At 44.9% G+C, this 18813-nt stretch overlaps 1 long non-coding RNA gene across 1 annotated transcript in view; it reads left to right on the forward strand.

Moving 5' to 3' along the window:
- Positions 1-391: 391 nt before the first annotated feature.
- Positions 392-18813, forward strand: part of LOC147116052 (uncharacterized) — a 42657-nt gene continuing 24235 nt past the window's right edge. The window contains exon 1 of the long non-coding RNA XR_015078737.1: positions 392-553. This is a non-coding gene — a long non-coding RNA (uncharacterized LOC147116052). The remainder of the gene's footprint in view (positions 554-18813) is intronic.

An 18813-nucleotide genomic window follows, 5' to 3' on the forward strand; every position in this document is an offset into this window, starting at 1 on the left:
GGTCATGAAAGGTGTTATATAAATGCAAGTCTTTCTTTTACACTTGAGGCTTTCCGCGACCGGTGTTCACCGGAGGGACTGGTGTGCATTGCGAATAAAGGGAACAAAGTTACAATTTGAGACTTTTTTCTGGAAGTTAATTCTGACCTCATTTGAAACTTATGTTTGTGCCCCTCTAAAAAGGGGGCATTTATGGTTTAAATATGGATTATATGTTCCTGTGTGATGATTTAATCATCCTTGCTGATTAACTAAAGGAGTTGAATAGCCCTGCCTGTTTACACGCTTGCAATCTGAGCGAGCACTTTAGAGACGAGCCCTAAAGGGAGGGGGCAGAATGATACTTTCCTTTGTCCTTTTCAAGCACGTGGTGGGAGGCTTTTGGTAAAAAGTGAATGAAAAGTTGGAGAGCTTTGTTTTTCTCCCTCCCCCCTCTTGGTGAGTCAGCATTTGATACAAGTTTCTTGCTGCCGTACTGAGGTCTGGATTACAGAAATATCTAAAGGTTTAACAAGTTGGGCAGCAGCCAGTGCCTGTAATCTACGAGAGAGCTGTGAGTAAATATTTCAGGAGACTTTGCACTGGGACGATGGTTGTAACCCACGCGTTTAGCAGCAATATTGTGTGTGTGTTTTTTAACGTTTCCAACTTGTTAGTGACTTTGCTTCATTATACAGCAGGTTTAAAGGGATTTTGATCAGTCGGTAGCTCTTTTAATGCCTTTCCTTTTTTGAATATCGGATTGTAATATTTTGGAGGCAGCAGTTCCCCTCCAATCACGCGAAGAAATTCTTGCAAACTGAGGTTTTTAGTTTACAATAAAAATCCGATTTGTTTTTGGAACTTTTACAGAGCAGTCCCAAAATAAAGGAATTGCGTTTTTTAAAAAAAAAACAAGGCAGGTTGATGGGAAATTAGAGCTTTAAAATAATTTTAAAAAACCTCTGCAAGTACTGGAAATAAAACCAGAAAATGCTGGGAAACACACAGCAGGTTTCCACCAACACGGAGCAAAAACGTGCCTAAAAGGCTGCGTTGAACGAGATGGTGGCAAATTACTGGAAATGTGTCTCGGTGCTTTTTGTGAAGTGAATTTGTTTGGTTGAACAGATTGGAGCAGAGCAGTTAAAAGTTGCAAATACACAGCAGGCCAGTCAGCTTGTGAAAATGCCTCCTTTTACCACCAGCTCACTCAAAAGAAGCAGTCCTGATCCTTTGTCTTTTCCAAATTTCCTGCCTGGGCAATGCTTTGTACACGCGGGATCACCTTTTTCCACAGTGATGTAATTCTGTTTTAAATGGTGGAAGTTTGCACGATTCCTCTTGTCACCATTTGTGGGGTTGAGAGAGTGGTGACCATCCCCCTGGGTCACTTTGGCAGTTGGTTAAACGCGGCATTGTGTTGAATCAAAGCTTTCACTGTCTGCGTATTTTTTTTTAAAAAGAGGGGATTCCCAACTCCAGGGAGTGGCAGATCTGTGTAACTGTTTTCAAAGAGGGATCCCTGCAACTCTTCTCGTCATAGAATCATACAGCACTGAAGGAAGCCATTGTGCCAGTGCTGGCTCTGTGAAAGAGCTGTCCAATTAGTCCCATTCCCCCGCTCTTTCCCCATAGCCCTGCAAAATTTTCTTTTTCAAGTCTATATCCAATTCCCTTTTGAAAGTTACAATTGAATCTGCTTCCTCCGCCCTTTCAGGCAGTGTATTGCAGACCATCGTAACTCGCGTAAAATTCTCCTCCTCTCACCCCTGGATCTTTGCCAATTATCTTCAATCTGTGTCCTCTGCTTATTGATCCTCTTGCCCCTGGGAACAGTTTCCCTTTATTTATTCTACCAAAACCCTTCATAATTTTGAAGATTTCTATTAAATCCCCCCTCCACCTTCTCTGCTCCAAGGAGAACAATCCCAGTTTCTCTAGTTGTTATTACATTCCTTTTGAAAGTTGCTTTTGAATCTGCTTCCACCACCTGTTCAGGCTGTGCATTCCAGAAATCCAAATTCAAATAGAAGATGCTGGAAATACAGATCAGGTTCTGAAAAGATAGATTAACGATTTGGGTGTAGATATTTTGTTAGAATGTAAAATTTGTGTATCATCAGTCTTTGCGTCATGAAGGTTGAGCTTTTTGATGTCTTTCATGGAGCTTTTGTGACTAACACTAGTCCTACTGCAGGTTTGCTCTCCTCAGTTTTATCTGTTGGATGAACTCTGTCATCCTTAATTTGACCATGCAGAATTTCATAATTTTGTTCATTGAATAATTTTATCGCTGAGATTACATGCTGATGCATTTTCACGATTTGGACATCAGCTTTCAGTTGAATTGATGAGAATAGTTTTTTCTACCATCGCCGGAAAGGGGTGGGGGCGGATTTAAATGTTTTCAAAGGGTCAGTACAATTGGATTGAAGTGCAAAGGGAATGATCCACAAGGAGAGATGAGGGACGCTTAATCTTACAGTATCGAATGGAGCCACTGTTTGTCTGGGAGGTAATGGACTCCTCAAGATATGTGATCTATTAAATTGAGGCAAACGATGAATGTTACTTTAAAGTACATGCGGCCATTACATTTGTGAAAAGTAAACTTGTAACTATTCAACAAAAAGTCTCTCCTCAAACGATAACATACTTGTTGCATTTATATAGCGCCTTTAACGTAGGAAGACAACCCAAGGCACTTCACAGGAGTGTAAATCAGACAAGCATTGACACCAATCCAAAGGCGAGATATTGGGAGGGGTGCATAAAAGCTTGGTCAAAGAGATGGGGGTTTTAGGAGGGTCGCAAAAGGTGGAGAGAGGTTTAGGGAGGGAATTCTAGAGCTTGGGGATAGCTGGCTGAAGGCACGGCTGCCAATGGTGGGGCGAAGGGTGATTTATAATTGAGTGGAGTCATAGAGAGAAAATGTTTTGAAGATGTTCAAATACAGTTGAGGGGTGAGATTGGGGAATTTGGGTACTAGAGGAATGAGCTTTGGGCGATTTTTGTCTTTTCCTCATCCTTAAGTGCTACTTGCGTCATTGCAGAAAATAGCCTGAATGATACTAATTTAGTTATTTCTCTTAATTCCTCCTTGGCCTAAATCTGCTGGTAATTTCTGTGACTTCTGTTTGAGGCTAGATGCTTCAGAAGCAGGTCTGGGTGGGAGGTGGTTCTAGCTGCCCATGCCTATCTTGTACCAGTCAGTGTGGACCTTGTGCCTGCTGACGACCTGCCTCCATCTTCCAGTGTCAGTGCATTGAATTGCGTCCTTGTTATCAGTCCTTGTATGAAGTAACCCATGCTGTGGGATAGACTTGATATGTGATCAGATTCGTGCTGATCGATAATTTGTATGCATAGTGTGGGTGGGAATCAATTGTTGAGGTGCTGTTTTTGCATGGCCTTAGCGTGTCATTTAGCAGCTTCACCCACTCTACAGATTCCAATCCACAAATTGTCAGGATTGAAGGAGGTGTGTGTTTATAATTTTTTTCATTCTCTTGAGAGTGAAGTTTTATCACTTGTCCATCCCCCAATTCCTGCTGTCGACCATTGGCGGCCATTTCTGGTTTTAGAAGGACAAAAGGTCCCATGAGTCATCCAACGAGGCTTTGTATGGTCGGATTGACTTCGTCAAGTGAAGTGGGAGCAGAATGGTGAAAAAAAAATGCAGCAGCCTTCAAAAAGGGAATAATTTGGAACATGTTATTGGGCAGTAAAAGAGATCTAACAGTGTACCTTAAACAGCATGTTGTAACCTTGTCACACCTCGGTGTAAATCGTGAGCTCACAGCCCATAATTTGCCATCTATTAATCTTAGTGCAGCTCAGGAAATCACAGGCATTATCTGCAAATTGGGAGCACCATATCACTGAGTCACAAGGTACATGTACGCTTTCAGTGAACTCATTTGATCTATTGTGCATTTGTATCAATCACTCGAGAGACACATTTTATTGTTGCCTGTTATACTACTTGTACAATTGTTTTAGTTTGTCATCTCAAATTAATCCTGCTGTGTAACCTGTGCAGTACATAAAAACATTAGGAACAGGAGTAGGCCATTCAGCCCCTCTGGCCTGTCCCACCATTCAAATCGATCATGGCTGATCTGTACCATAACTCCATTTACCCACTTTTGCTCCGTGTCCCTTGATACCCTTATCTAACAAGAATCTACCGCACTCAGTCTTGAAAGTTCCAAATATCCGAGCATCCACAGCCTTTTAGGGGAGAATACCCCACCCTGAGCCTAGAAATTAGGGGACACATTCATTTGTCTGCTAATTTAGCCGAGGCACTAACCCCTTTAAACACGGGCGCTAACTTGTTTATTTTAAATAGAAAGGAAAGAAAGACTTGCATTTATCTAGCGCCATTCATGACCTCAAGATACCGCTTTACAGCCAATGAAGTACATTTGATCTGTAGTCACTATGGTTATGTAAGAAACGCAGCAGCCAATATGTGCACAGCAAGCTCCCACAAACAGCAATGTGATCATGACCTAGATAATCTGTTTTTAGGTGTTGGTTGAGGGATAAATATTGGTAAATCTTCTTCGAATAGTCTTATGTGCCATGGGATCTTTTACCCGAGAGGGCAGACGGGGTCCCGGTTTAACATCTCATCCGAAAGATGGCACCTCCGAGTGTCAGCCTAGATTTTGTGCTCAAGTCCCTGGAGTGGGAACCCACAAATTTCTGACTCCGAAGCTAGAGTGCTACCCACTGAGCCACAGCTAACACAAAGGTGGCACATTTGAAATTGGGAGCTCACTGTGTGGGAGATCAAGGTACACAGACCTCTCTATCCCATGGCACATAAAAGGAAGACACTGACTGAGATTGCAGTTTCGACAAAAGGTTGGTGCATACCCCCGAGGTTAAAGGTTAACCTAAGCTTAAAGATGTCCTGGGAAAGCAGCATCGAGGCCTTTTCAATGTGATACTTTTCAATTCTTCCATTGACCTGTAATGGTTGTATTTAAAGGGGCATTGTCCTTGCACATTGGCGAACATTTGGGTAGCTTCAGTTTCCCAGAAAGCTAGGAAACTGCATTCTGCTTAAATGGCATGCTGGCCTCCGGGGTTAAGTCCAGCAGTGCAGCCTCTGCTACGGCAGGAGCCCGTGCAATCATTTATAATAATTGGTTGTCAGGAATCTCGGTGGGGGAGGGGGGCGATAATTCCAAAACCAGCCTTCACTTACCAGTTGTTTACATAACTGTGCTGTACAAACTTGGTAGAAACACTGAAAAAAAACAAAAATCATCTTTTAACGTGACATTGTTCCACTTCTTGTTTTTTCTGAACGTTATTGTTCAACCTGACATGGAGACGGGACATTTTCCCATTTCGGAAAGCTAGAAAAATGTATTCTGCTTAAATGATTTTGCATTGGCCTCTGAGGTTCAGCTCAGCTCAGCACTTCAACCCAGTGTCGGCTTCAAACATTCCCAGGTCAGATAAAGCTCCCTCACGGTCTGCCCTAAGAATGCCCCTTAGCCCCACCTTGAGCTGAACACTCTCTAGTGCGCCAGTGGGCATTGTGGATCCATTTATCCTGTTCTTTTGCAGCAAATTTTACGATTCATTTAATCAAGGACCCTTCCAGTGAGCAGAGAGAGGAGACTTCCATCCTTTTAGTCTATGCTGGGTTTGAACCCAGATGTGAAAGGACAGTGTGCTAACTAATGTACTTTGGGTCAGGCCAAATGTTGGGCAGTCTTGGGCCACACATTTTTAACCATCCAGTGTTTAGAATAAACTTCACTGATGTTGATAAACAGGAAAATGGAATGTGTCCAGGTAACTCCTCAACCTTAACTGCTGTGGTCTCCCAATTATATGTGATTGGCAATATATAATTAATTGGATTAGACAATCACCATTCTGTTGAAATGTGGGTGTGTGAAATTATCTTCAAATATGAATGCTTAAATTTCTGTATTTGGGTTGTGGTTTGTAATGGGTGAGATTTTGACAAGTCACTGGCATGTGAAAATTTCACTGAACATTGAGTTTTGATGAAGCATATGAACAGATTCAAATTTCTTTCATAAATCCTTCAAAAAAAATCCCATAGCACTTTGCATCGAATGTTACATTTTTCATTTGTATAGATAAACATGGGTGACCATTTTGTGAGAAGCAAGGTCCCACAAAGAGCAGTGAGATGAATGGCCGGTTAATCTCTCTGGAATGTTGACTAAGACACGGGGAGAACTCCTTGTGCTTCTTGGAATAGAGTCATGGGATCTTTAATTTCTATGACCTGAACAGACAGATGGAGCCTTGGTTTATGCCTCATCCACTGACCGTGCAGCACTCGCTCAGTTGTGCACTGGAGTGTCAGCCTAGATTATGTGCTCAAGTCTCTGGAGTGAGGTCTGTACCCTTTGAGGTGGGGTGAAAGCACCACTGATTGAGGCAAGCAGGTTCAGAGTTGATTTGGGCACGACTCTACAACAATGAATACCAAGTAAAGTGGCATAGCTATTTCACTACATGCAGAGTAACCAGATACCTGGTCAAGTATATTTGAAAGCATGTATTTTTAAAAACACGTATTTGTCTTCTTTTATAGCGAATGTATGTCCCCACCAAACAAAGATCGTGCATTTATATAGCGCCCGTCACGACCTCAGGATGTCCCAAAACACGTTACAGCCAATGAAGTACTTTTAAAGTGTAGTCACTGTTGTGACGTAGGAAACGCAGCAGCCAATTTGCGCACAGCAAGCTCCCACAAAGATCAATGTGATAAATGACCAGATAATCCGTGTTAGCAATGTTAGCTGAGAGATAAATTTGGCCAGGACACCGGAACTCCCCTGCTCCTCTTCAAATAGTGACGGGGGATCTTTATGTCCACCTGAGAGGGCAGTCGGGGCCTCGGTTTAATGCCGCATCAGCAAGAAGTGGTGCTGGCGAATGGAACACTTTATATAAAAAATCTGTCCCCAGTATCTTCAGGAACCATTCCTAGTTAGCCCTCGTGTTCATTCGGGGATTCCTACACTTGCTTATCTTTAGTCTGCGGTGTGAAACTTGCCTGCTGTGGCAGTGATCTGTAACCAAGGGCCTGAAACCGTGGCAATACGGCAGCTGTGATAAATGTAGGTGCCTGTAATGTTGGCCCGCTTCTCCTGATGACACTGCCTTGCTGCGATACGGGCCCGCAGACAGCAGTGTAAGCTCGGTTAGTATGTTTGCCACCGCAGGTTGGCGAAACACACTGCCAGTTTTGTGCTGTGGACTCATGCCCACTATACACTCAGACACTTCTAGTAGGGGAAAGGGAGTGATTTTGATCCTGTCAGTTTGGGTTGGATTTAAATGCTTGTCCCCCAGAAGTGAGAGGACAGGATTCTAACATAATGTGAGCCCACATCTTAAACTATCTGAAAGAATCGTATTTCAAAAAGCACCTATTATCAGCTGCTTGTGTAAAGCAAACACACACAACAAAATGGGCCAGTAATTTGTTGGGATACAGTCCCGGAGAAGAGGCAGCAGGTCAGATTCTGAGCATTTGCTGATGCAGTGTGTTCTTCTGTGTGCATTCATTCCCACACAGACGTTGTATGTAAAATTGCTCCTCTTCCCAATACACCGCAATCAGAGGCTGAACAAGTCAAGGTCCTCGTTTAGTCTGTGGCGCTACGGGGATTTTGTCAGTAATTTGTGGATGGCACTTCATTATTCCATCAATTTAAACTAGACCTGTTGGTTCATAGTGACTTTCCATTTTTTAATGACCATATGGGATTCTAGGAATTTTAGGAGTGTTTTGGAAATCAACTAACATTATTTGATCCATTTTTCTGTTAAAACTGTTGATCAGTGGCCTTGCTTATAATGCTCAGTGGCCTTGCTTATAATGCTTTAACCTGCCACTCTTTTAGATCCAAGATGCCCAAAATGACCGATTCCTTTTGGATTATTTAGTTTCTGTTCAATATCAACAACAGCTTGCATTTATATAGTGCTTTTTAATGTAGAAACAGCCAAGGCACTTTACTGGTGTGGGGAATTTAAATAGATATCAAGGGAGTAAAGGAACAAACAAGATTTGTCAACAAGAATCAAATGCACCACCAGATTTTTAATGTGCCTGGTAGGCTGAACGGTTGCATGCATGTCAGCTGTGCTCAGTGGTAGCACTCTCTCCTCTGAGTCAGAAGGTTGTGGGTTCAAGTCCCACCCCAAAGACTTGAGCACAAAATCCAGGCTGACACTCTAGTGCAGTACTGAGGGAGTGCTGCATTGCCGGGGGTGCCGTCTTTCGGATGAGACATTCAACCAAGGCCCCGTCTTCCCTCTCGGGTGGATGTAAAAGATCCCATGGAACTATTCAAAGAAGAGCAGTCAGCGGAGTTCTTCCTAGTGTCCTGGCCAATATTTTATCTCAACCAATATCACTAAAACAAGTCATTATCTCATTGCTGTTTGTGGGACCTTGCTGTGCGCAAATTGGCTGCTGCATTTCCCGACACTTCAAAAGAACTTCATTGGCTGCGAAAGGTGCGATATAAATGCAAGTTCTTTCTTTTATGTAAACGCATTGTGGAATGTGATTGAATAGTTGGGGACGGAGTTGTTTAGTTGACTTATGAAACCTTGATTTGCCCTGTGATGCCCAGAGTCCCTAACAGCTTGAAATTGTGACCCCCCCCCCGCCTGACCTCTGAGAAATGGGGCCAGGCTGCATTCAGCCTCGGACAAAAGCAGCAGCCGATCAATTGGACCCCAACAAAAGCCCTACCCAGACGGCCAAGTGACCCTTCAGGTTTTATCTGCTTTTCTAATCGGAGCGGAGTTGCCCTTTCAGATGTCCTCGGCCTTTTGAAAAAGAAAAAGAAACTTTTAGATTTCTTCCATTTGTGCCAGTGCGGGCACGTTTACAATGGGGGAAAATGCTAGGTTTGTGAAACAGCAACATTTGGAGAAATTTGTTGGGCTGTCCCAAGCTGGGATTTAAATATTTAATCATTTGAAAAATGCCTCTCATCAGTGGCCTCCTGGCGAAGCCACCGCCTGGTGTAGCACTAAGCCATGCATACCAGAAGAACCCAAGTTTGATCCTTTTCTTTGGGATGGCTTGGTTGACCTCGCCTGTGGTTGAAGTTGAGGTGCCGAAATTAAGCTCCGCATACGAGGCAACTCGTGCAAGGTTTTCCTGCTCCTGATCATACCGCCCCCAGCTGAGGCCCCTGATTGCATGCATGCTCATAAACACCAGATGAACGCAGGGATGGTCTTGGCCATGTTGGTCTTCACAGTTCAACAGCTTGCAGGAGGCTTGGCGTCTAGGCTTGCACGTGAATGATCCACTTGAGTGAGGTAGAAAGAACTTGCATTTCTGTAGCATCTTTCGTGATCTCAGGACGTCTCAAAGCTCTTTACAGCCATTGAAGTACTTTTGAAGTGGTCACCGTTGTAAGGCAGGAGATGCAACAGCCAATTTGTGTGAGCCAAGCTCCCACAAACAGCAATGAAATAAATTACTGATCATCTGTTAGTTGAGGGATAAATATTGGCCAGGATACCAGGTGAACTCCCTTGCTGTCCTTCGAATAGTAACATGGGAACTTTTATGTCCATTTTCGAGGGCAGTCGGGGCCTCCGTTTAACGTCTCATCCGAAGCATGACACTTTCGACAGTGTAGCACTCCCTTAGTACTGCACTGAAGTATCAGCATAGATTATGTGGACAAGTCTCTGGGGTGGGGCTTGAACCCACGATCTTCTGACTCTGGTGTTATGTCTGAGCCAAGGGTGACATCTTGGATACTGGTGGCGGGTTGAGGGGTGGTGGATGGCTGTCAGTCCCCCTGAAACCACCTCCAAAGAGCCAGTAAAGTAGGGGAGAAAATTGGCAGGAACAAAAACTTCACTTTCTGGCTGGCTGGTGAAAAATCCAAGATCATGTTTACACAAGGGGCCTGCTCCCAAGAGGGTTAATACCTTCCGAGGCTTTGCTGCTTTTGAAAGCCAGAGATCTGGTTTCCTCCACATGGGGCTGTGCAGATGTCGTCTTCAGGCTTTTTCTTGTTGGCAGATGAGGAAAATAATGGCACAAAGGCAGCAAATGGAGAAATAACATTGCATTTTGATGTCTTGCCGGAGATCATCAGTGATGTGACCTCTTTTGTCTGAGAGGCGGGACTCGGCTTTCACGGGCATCTCTCTGGAGACCTTTGTCTTGTAGGACAAAGAACAGCAGGTACAGAAAGGCCACTGAATGACTGCGCACCCCCCAACGCCCTGGCTCACAAAAACCAGAGGTTCAAAGTATCTTGCCTCTTAAATCTACAAAAGGCAAAGGCTGTGGAGCCGAGTCGCTTCTACTTTTATCTCTTGATATAATTCAGTGCTGTCCCTAAGATCTCTTAATTGTAGGTGTGTGAAACTTTCACACTGTATCTTGAACTGTGAATGACGCAGTACAATTCTAGATGGTGTCTTTCCAAACTGGGGTTGTTTGTAGGGCGCATTTTGACCGTTTAATTAAAAAAAATCTGAGATGTGGGCAACGTTGCCCAGAGGAGGCCACGGCTCCCATGATGCTTTTAGATGGGCGATTCCAGGATTTTGACCCAGTGTCGATGGAAGAGGCTGTGACACACAGGACGGTGTGTGACTTGGAACTGACGGTGTTCCCATGACCTGGCTGCTCTTGACCTAACTCGGGGCGGGGGCACTATTGATATTGCCATGCGCTCATGGTACATTTGATGGGATGTAAGGTGAGATTCCATTCTGGTCTGCAAGTGGATTTCCTGCTTCAGGATGGTTGGAAAAGACTGTCTGAGTTCAGAGAGATTCCAGGTCTGCCATTTGAGGGTCATTGTGCAGTCCCCAAAAAATTGGAGCGGATTACTGTAATACTGCAGCAGGGGTCCCTGGAAACTGAAACACACCTGCCACCCTCTGCTGGTTTTCTCTCTTCTGGCTTCGGGCGCACCTGCTGCTACAACTGTTTTTCTTTGCTCAATTTGGAGAAGTTTTGAAAGTGTATATGTCATAACGAAGGCATTAATTCATAGAGCCACTGCATTGATCGAGAGAGATTCCTGATTGCTATTCAGGGTCTGCAACTAGAGAGTGCCGAGGTGCAGATGGCTGGGTCAGGACGGGATCTGGCTCGGCTGCAGGAGCCCCCTCGGGTAGTCTCTGACAACATGCACTTCCAGGCCCCACACACAATAGCCGTTTGGATGAGGTTCTGGACTGTCGAATGTGCTGGATGAATAGTCCCCAGCACGTCTGGGAGAAGAGCCTGACTTGGCTCAGTGCGTAACGCTCTCACCTGAGTCAGAGGGTTCCGAGTTCGTGCCCCACTGCAGGACTTGAGCGCATAAGCAAGGCTAACACGTTAGTGCAATACCGAGGGAGTGCTGCACTGTTGGAGGTACCATCTTTTGGATGAGATGTTAAACAGAGGTCCTGTCTGCCCTCTCTGGTGGATGTAAAAGATCCCATGGCACTAAGGAATGGGAGTCCTGGCCAACATTTATCCTTCAACCAAGACCACCACCAAGATCATTCATCTCGTTGCTGTTTGTGGGATCTTGCTGTGTGCTGACTGCCATGTTTGCCTACAAAACCGCAACTACACTTCAAAAGTGCTATAAAATACTTGGGGAGAATGGGTGCACACACAGGGACAAACTTTAAGTGAGAAGGAGTTGAGCTATTGTGTCTCTTAATTTATTTATACTCCAGATCAGTGAACATCAATTCAGGGAAAACGGGATTTAGCCAGGAAAGTACAGATTAAAATGCGGGGTTGGGTGGGGAGGGGGGGGGTGGTGGTTGGAGTGGCGGCTGCGGTGGTAGAAGAGGAAATAATTTAAGAATGCAAACCAAATAGTTTGGATGGAAAAAGATGCGCTTTTAAGCATCTGGGCCAGTTGGCCACTCTAAAATCGGGTGTGATGTTCTGATCACATTAACGTAATATCTCCAAATCAATAGGTAGTGATCTGTGTTACAAAAATAATTGATTTTGTTTATTTAACCTCCCTCTCTCTCTTTCCAGTTTACCTTCATGTGGTCCACGAGACTTCTGATGGTCCGGTGTTTTGGGATTTTGACCAGTGACATATATGTTTAGAATATAACAGGATTCTCTTTTTACCTTTTTTTTCCCCCACTCCATTTCCCCATTCCCCTCCTGCAGGTGTCACTCCAGGTAGGGTACAGTTTCACGGGTGCCAGCTGTCTTCTGGTATCTTGGCCAAATGATCATTCTTCACGTGTGGGTTTAGGCAGTATTGCTGAGGCTTTCTATATTGGTTATAGAATCATGCAGCACAGAATCTTGCGGTCCATCGTATCTTTGAAAGAGCTCTCCACTTAGTCCCACTCCACTGCTCTTTCCCCATTACCCTGCAATTTTCTCCCCTTCAAGTATTTATCCACTTCCCTTTTGAAAGCTACTATTGAATCTGCTTCCACTACCTGCACTCCAGATCATCACAACTCGCTGAGTTTATAAAAAAAAAAAAAAAAAAAATTCTCATCTCGCCTCTGGCTATTTTGCTAAATACCCTAAATCTGTGTCCTCTGGTAACTGACCCTCCTGCCACTGGAAACAGTTTCTCCTTATTTACTCTTATTAAAACCCTTTGTGATTTTGAACACCTCTCTCCCCTTAATCTTCTCTGCTCAAAGAACAGCAGTTGCTCCAGTCGCCATGTAACTGAAGTCCCTCATCCCTGGTAACATCCTAGTAAATCTCCTTTGCACCCTCTCAAAGGCATTGACATCTAAAGTGTGGTGTCCAGCATTGGAATATGGGGAATCTCTGGGGGTGGGAGCGGGACTTCCACCCACCCTGCCGACGATGCCCGCCCCCCCCCCCCCCCCCCCCGACCCCAGCTGTTTATCCAGCCGCAGGGTCATTTACACGTGGGAGCTGGGCTCCCCAGCCAGCAGCCGTCTAGGCTCCACACTCTGGAATTCCCTCACTAAACCCATCCACCCCCTTCTCCTGTAAGACCCTCCTTAAAGATCCAACTTAAAACCCATCTCCTTCACCAAGCTCCTTATCTCCCCTTCTTTGTTTCGCTGCCCATTTGTGTCTGATTCCACTGCTGTGAAGCACATTAAGACGCTATAAAAATGCATGGTGTTGTTGGTGATACTCTGAGGGGCAGCAACCTGCTGTGGGAGGCCTTGGGCCCAGCCACAGTGAGGGGAAAGGCAGCCAGTGAGGTGCCTGTTGCCCCCACCCACCCCCCACCCCCCCCCCCCCCCCACCCAAGAAAAAAGAAAAGCTCTCTTTCAAAGAAAATGTATTTCATTGGAGCCTGTCCACGGCTGCGCTGTGAGAAAACTTGCACCAGCCTCCTCTTCTCTTCATGCCCCAAGGCCCCCTCCATAGATCTCCGGACAATGGCGGCTCCTGTAGCCAGTGCTCAGAGCAGCAATGGCGGGGAAACCAAGCAGGGGCTGCACTTTCCATATTTACACATCGTATGCTTCACATACTGGCAAGCATATTGTTCCCTGACGGGACTGGCCTCCAGTCAATGCTGGTGGGGCAGCAGAGCTTTCCATCTCCACCTGCCCCAGACCCACTGTAAATTCAGAGGTGGAAAGGCTTGGCCTCCATGTCTTGGAAGCCCTACTTGCCATCTTTCTTTAGTTCGATTTTATATAAGGTTGGTGTTGACTGACACCTTTTTCTCCCCTGTACCTGTTGTTGCTGGGCTACAGTTCCATGATCCCAGGCACCTTTCAATACCTTGCTCAAATCACCATTCTTCATCAGTATTGAGAATTTCAGCAGGCTACTTCACCACGGAGTTGGGGGTGGGGGCTGATACTACCCTCCCAGGCCCCGAGGGACAAAGATCAATGATAGTGCCCCAGTGAGCAAGGTTGAGGACATCTGTCATTTTAGGGTTAGGGTGTTGAACAGGCTTTTGGTGAAGAAATCAATTGAGCGATATAACTAGTGAACTGTGTATTCTGGTTTTGAACACCAGGGCCTGGTCAGAGGGATTGAGATGGTCATTTTGGATCATTCTTGTGTTTCTACAAATGTTCTGCTGGCTGAAATGAGCAACAACACCGTACATTTATATATTGCCTTTAACATAGTAAAACATCCCAAGTAGCAACTTCAGCACGGACCAGAAATTGAATATGGAGTCTTTTGGCTAGTCTGGCTTTGTGTTATATTTGGCTACTTTTACTGACTAGGTTAATGAGGGCACTTCACCACCTCTCTATGTTCGTTTGTCTATTTACATTTGGTTTAGACTAATGGTTGGACTGTTTTTTTTTTAAAACACTGCAATAGTGCAGATATGTCCAAAATAAGAGCGGAGCTGTGTTAGCTGATCTCTCCCGATATGGTGCTGAACCACAGATCTGGATTGGCCCAACTTCCATCTTTGGTCTGTGCTCAGTTAGCTGTTCTCGCGTGGGGATTCCATTTCCATTTGGTTTTGGCGGGGGAGAAGCTCCTCCACATAAACACGGCAGTTGGCTCTGAGGTGAAGTGACCGGCAATTGCTGCAGATCACTACCTGGTCTCTGCTGAGTTAGCTGATTTCAGCCAGGGTTATTGTAGTCGACGTCCGATTGCCCCAGGTTTAGGAAGGAGAAAGTTGGTCAGGTTAGCCGCTCCAGGAACTTTAACCTGTTGAATCTTTTACAGTGTATCTGCGTAGTTCTGGCCTGCAGATCTCCCTTGGGATTGTTTGTGGTGGGACAGTTTTATATCGATAGTGTTAGTAATGGAGTTTGAGTGGGCAGGTGTTGCAGGAAGTGAATGTGACGCATACAGGGAGTGCGTGCTATATCGCAAAACCTTTAATATATTATAGGTGTATGCATTTAGGATGTATAAAGTTGTTGCTGCTTGACTTTGAGTGTGGTAAGTGTGCTATTTATAAAAAAAAAAAAAAAATTACAAATTTTGAGGGGCCAGCTTCCATCACTATTGCCATTATTAAAGAATGGCCCGGTGTCTGGGCCAACATTCCTCCCTCTACCACCACCCAAAACACATTCACTGCTTAGCTCATTCAGTTCGTTCACTGATTTGCAGGATGTTGCTGCATGCAAATTGTAGCCAGTGATTACACTTCAAAGGTAATCCATTGGCAGTAAAATGCATTGGGATGTCCTGAGAGCGTGAGGAGGGGTTTATAGAAACTCAAGTTTGCAGGTTCGTTATTTACAGAAGTGGCTATTGGACGCAGAGACTATGGGGTCGTTTTACCAGTCAGTGCTGCCGGCAGCAACATATCTGGAGTTCGGACACACGCTGCCATTTTCCAACGATCTATGGTCAGAAAATTGTAGGACCTCCTTCCTACATTTCTGATGTCTGTTGTCAATGGACGAAGCTCCCTCGTCCCCAAATCTCTCGTTTTAAAAGAGAATTAGGTCAGTATTTGAGAAGAGAGGATATGAGGCCATGGTAGGGAAATGGATTCGTGCAGTTTGCATTTGAAGAGCTAGCACCAGCACAGTGGTCTGAATGACCTGTTTCTCTGCTCTAAATTCCATGCTTCACTGAAGCATTTTATTGGATGAATATTAAATAGGAGCACCACGGATGCAATTGTTTTTTTTAAGTAGAGTTGAAGTGCAATGCTGGTCATTAAAAGATTTAAATGACAAAATAGTGGCTGACAATCCTTTTTCCTTTTTTAAGTAGTTGAAGCCAGTGGGGAGCATTGCTGTGACAGTCCTTGGTTGGACTAGTCCTCCTATGGAAAGGGAGATGTCGTTGCGTAGCACGTGGGCAGAAGCAGCGTGAGTAGAGTAAAGCTGAGGTTTGAAGGTAGAATTAGTCCTGGAAATGCTGGTTCAGGATCTGATGCCGCCAAAACACTTGTGGTTCTCCAGCATTTTGATAAGAGGCCATTTGGCATTCAACTGCTGCAATATTGAGTTTTTACCACTAGATGGCCTTGGGGATCAATTTGAAGAGAGTAGAAAATGGATACTGGAGCATTTCAATTTCCTCCACAGATCCAAAAGATTCTTGCAGAAATTCCCAATTATATATTTGGAAATTTAGAGAACTGCATGGCCAAGTTAGACACTGGTCTTTCTCCTTCTTGGACATGGGTTCAATGCAACTTGGTCTGCTTGATGATGAATGAGGTCTGTTCAGTGTCAATTCAGTGCTGAGGGCACAGCACAACAGACAAAATTGTCCCTAATTCAACACCAATTTGCAATCTCATGTGGATCATAGGATGCCTGGTGTAGGAAATGGAAAAACATTGCATTGATGCAATAGGGGTTGAGGCACATTGTTGGAGTGAAGTAAGGGAGCTTAATTCCGCATCAAATCTTACCTGGCAGTTCTTGATGCTGAGACTGGGCGCTTGAAATGGAAATCGTGGTGTTAACATATCACACTTCGAACACACATAAATCCTCAGCGTAACATAGTTTCAGTCTTCAGTGAACTGAGCTTTGTTTGTAATGCAAATTCATTCACCTTCTCTCCTGAAATCATGACCTTTTTGCTGGGGTATAATTGGTTGCCCTCTGGTATCTTACCCATGTGACGGTTAATATGAGCTGAAGCTGGGAGTATTGGCAGGCTGTTTGACCATGGTGGCGCTGCTTCATAGCCAAGCTCAATTCTATTCTCTCCCAGAATCTACACACGCGCACTTTCCCACAGGTGTTGCTGGGTAATGATCAGCAGCAGAAACCCTGGCTGGTTCTCCCCACCGCCCCCCCCACCCACCCTGTCCTAACCAGTTGCTCCCTTCCTGCCGCCTCTGGAGAAACCAGAGATGGAAGCTGGGCTGATCTTGCCTGTGTGGCTGTGTATCGTACCAGACCACACCCTTTACATGTTCGCTTCTGGAACCACATAAGCATTGCAACTTGAAATTTGTAACTTCAGGACGGATTTCTTTCCCAGCTAGGGATTTCCTTGGGATGGTTTGCCTCGAGATTTGAGAGGCTATAGCTTTGAAGCCTATTTTGACGAGATTGGTGCGTGTCAGAGGATTCATTCCTGATGAAGTGAGAAGATGAACTCTTTGTTGGATGGAATGATTCAGCTTGTCCCTGCAATGTCTGGACTCCTTTCCATGGTGTAATTTCAATATGTCTTGATGTAAAGGTCCCCCCCCCCCCCCCCACCCCAGTGGATGGATAACCAAGGGAGTATATCGAAGTCCGATGCTGCTTTACAATGGTTGTAAAATCATTTATAATGGATGTGATTCTACATCAGTCGTTATTAATTGGCAAGATGATTAAAGGAATTGATCGGGTAGATCGAGAGAACCTGTTTCTCTAGTGGGCGAGCCCATAACAAGGGGGCATAACCTTAAAACTAGAGAGAGGTCGTTCAAAGGTGATGTCGGGAAGGACAGTGGAAATCTGGAACTCTACCCCAAAAAGCTGTTGAGGCTGGGGGGGGTCAGTGAAAATGTCAAAACTGAGATAGATAGACTTTTGTTAGGCAAAGGGCATCAAGGGATTTGGAACCAAGGTGGTTAAATGGAGTAAAGATCCAGATCAGCCATGATCTAATTGAATAGTGGAGCAGGTTCGAGGGGCTGCATGGCCAACTCCTGTTCCGATGCAAGTTTTATAACCTGGTACCCATTTGAATTTGCACTGATCCAAAGATAAGGCAAACTGAAGATTGGGCACGTGTGAAGGCAACTGATTAATTTGTTAGGAGAGGGCAGTATTTTTCTTCATAACCAAATGAACAGGAATACTGTTTAAAAATGGAGCTTCCTACACTCAATACTTCGCTGTATTTTAAACTGAAACAACTATCAATCCTTTTGATGAATTGTGCTAAAAGACACTCGACACCATTTTTGTACCAGTCTCTGTCAATCCAAACTACAGTTCGAAATCATTGCAAGATCCAATATATGATCATCCAACATGCCCGTGTATGTGTGCATGTGAATGAGTTTGTGCGTAATTACCATCCAGCTTCTTTCAAAGACTTATACACTCGCTATCGTTCATTTGGATCTATCTTTCTCCCCCCACCCCTTTTGATTTCCTGTACCTTTGCTGTCCTGAAGACGGTGGCTCGCGCTCGAGTGCAGTTTGGTGGCCAAGGTGTTATCAGTAGGATTTCAGTGAAGCGCACTGGTAGTCAGATGAGATTTGAATTGTGGTAAAGCACCCAGTAGTGCATCAAGAGACATTTTTGTCCTTCCAAACCCTGGGTGGTAACCGGAGTGAGTATTTTGAACTATATAACACTAGGGTGAAATAGCTGGTGGTGACGAGACTGTCCTGGAGCGAGCCTTTGGCTTAGTGGTAACATTCCAACCTGAGTCAGAAGGTGCAGGGTTCAAACCCCACTCCAGACAGTCCTAGTGAACGCCAGCTCTGAATTCTGACATCCAGCAGGATACTCTTGTCTGGTGGCTGTGGCTCCCCTCCCCCAGCAGCGATGCTTATCTCTGCTGGTAGAACTGTTCTTGTTTCCTTCCCCAAGCCAATAGAGGCAAAATTATCCACCTTAAGCTCAACGGTTCAGTGGATTAGGCTGGCCTTTCACCTCTGGGACATGGATCGCAACACAGCCCAGACCAATGGGATGAAAGTCTCCTCTGTCTGCTGGTTGTAAGTATCTTATGTCGAACGAGTTTGGACAGTCCCAGTCCAGTTCCGAGTGAGCAAAAAACTCATTCACTGGGAATCCCATTCTGAGACAATAAGGTGCTTGTTTGATGACCTGGTTTGGGAAAACTTGCTCTGTTTACATTAGAATTTTTATTATTCATTCCTGGGATGTGAGTGTCGCTGGCAAGGCCAGCATTTATTGCCCTTGAGAAGGTGGTG

The sequence above is a fragment of the Somniosus microcephalus genome, chromosome 6, assembly GCF_052327205.1.
Source record: "Somniosus microcephalus isolate GS21.2 chromosome 6, FLI_Smic_1.0, whole genome shotgun sequence".
NCBI classification, from domain to species: Eukaryota; Metazoa; Chordata; class Chondrichthyes; order Squaliformes; family Somniosidae; genus Somniosus; species Somniosus microcephalus.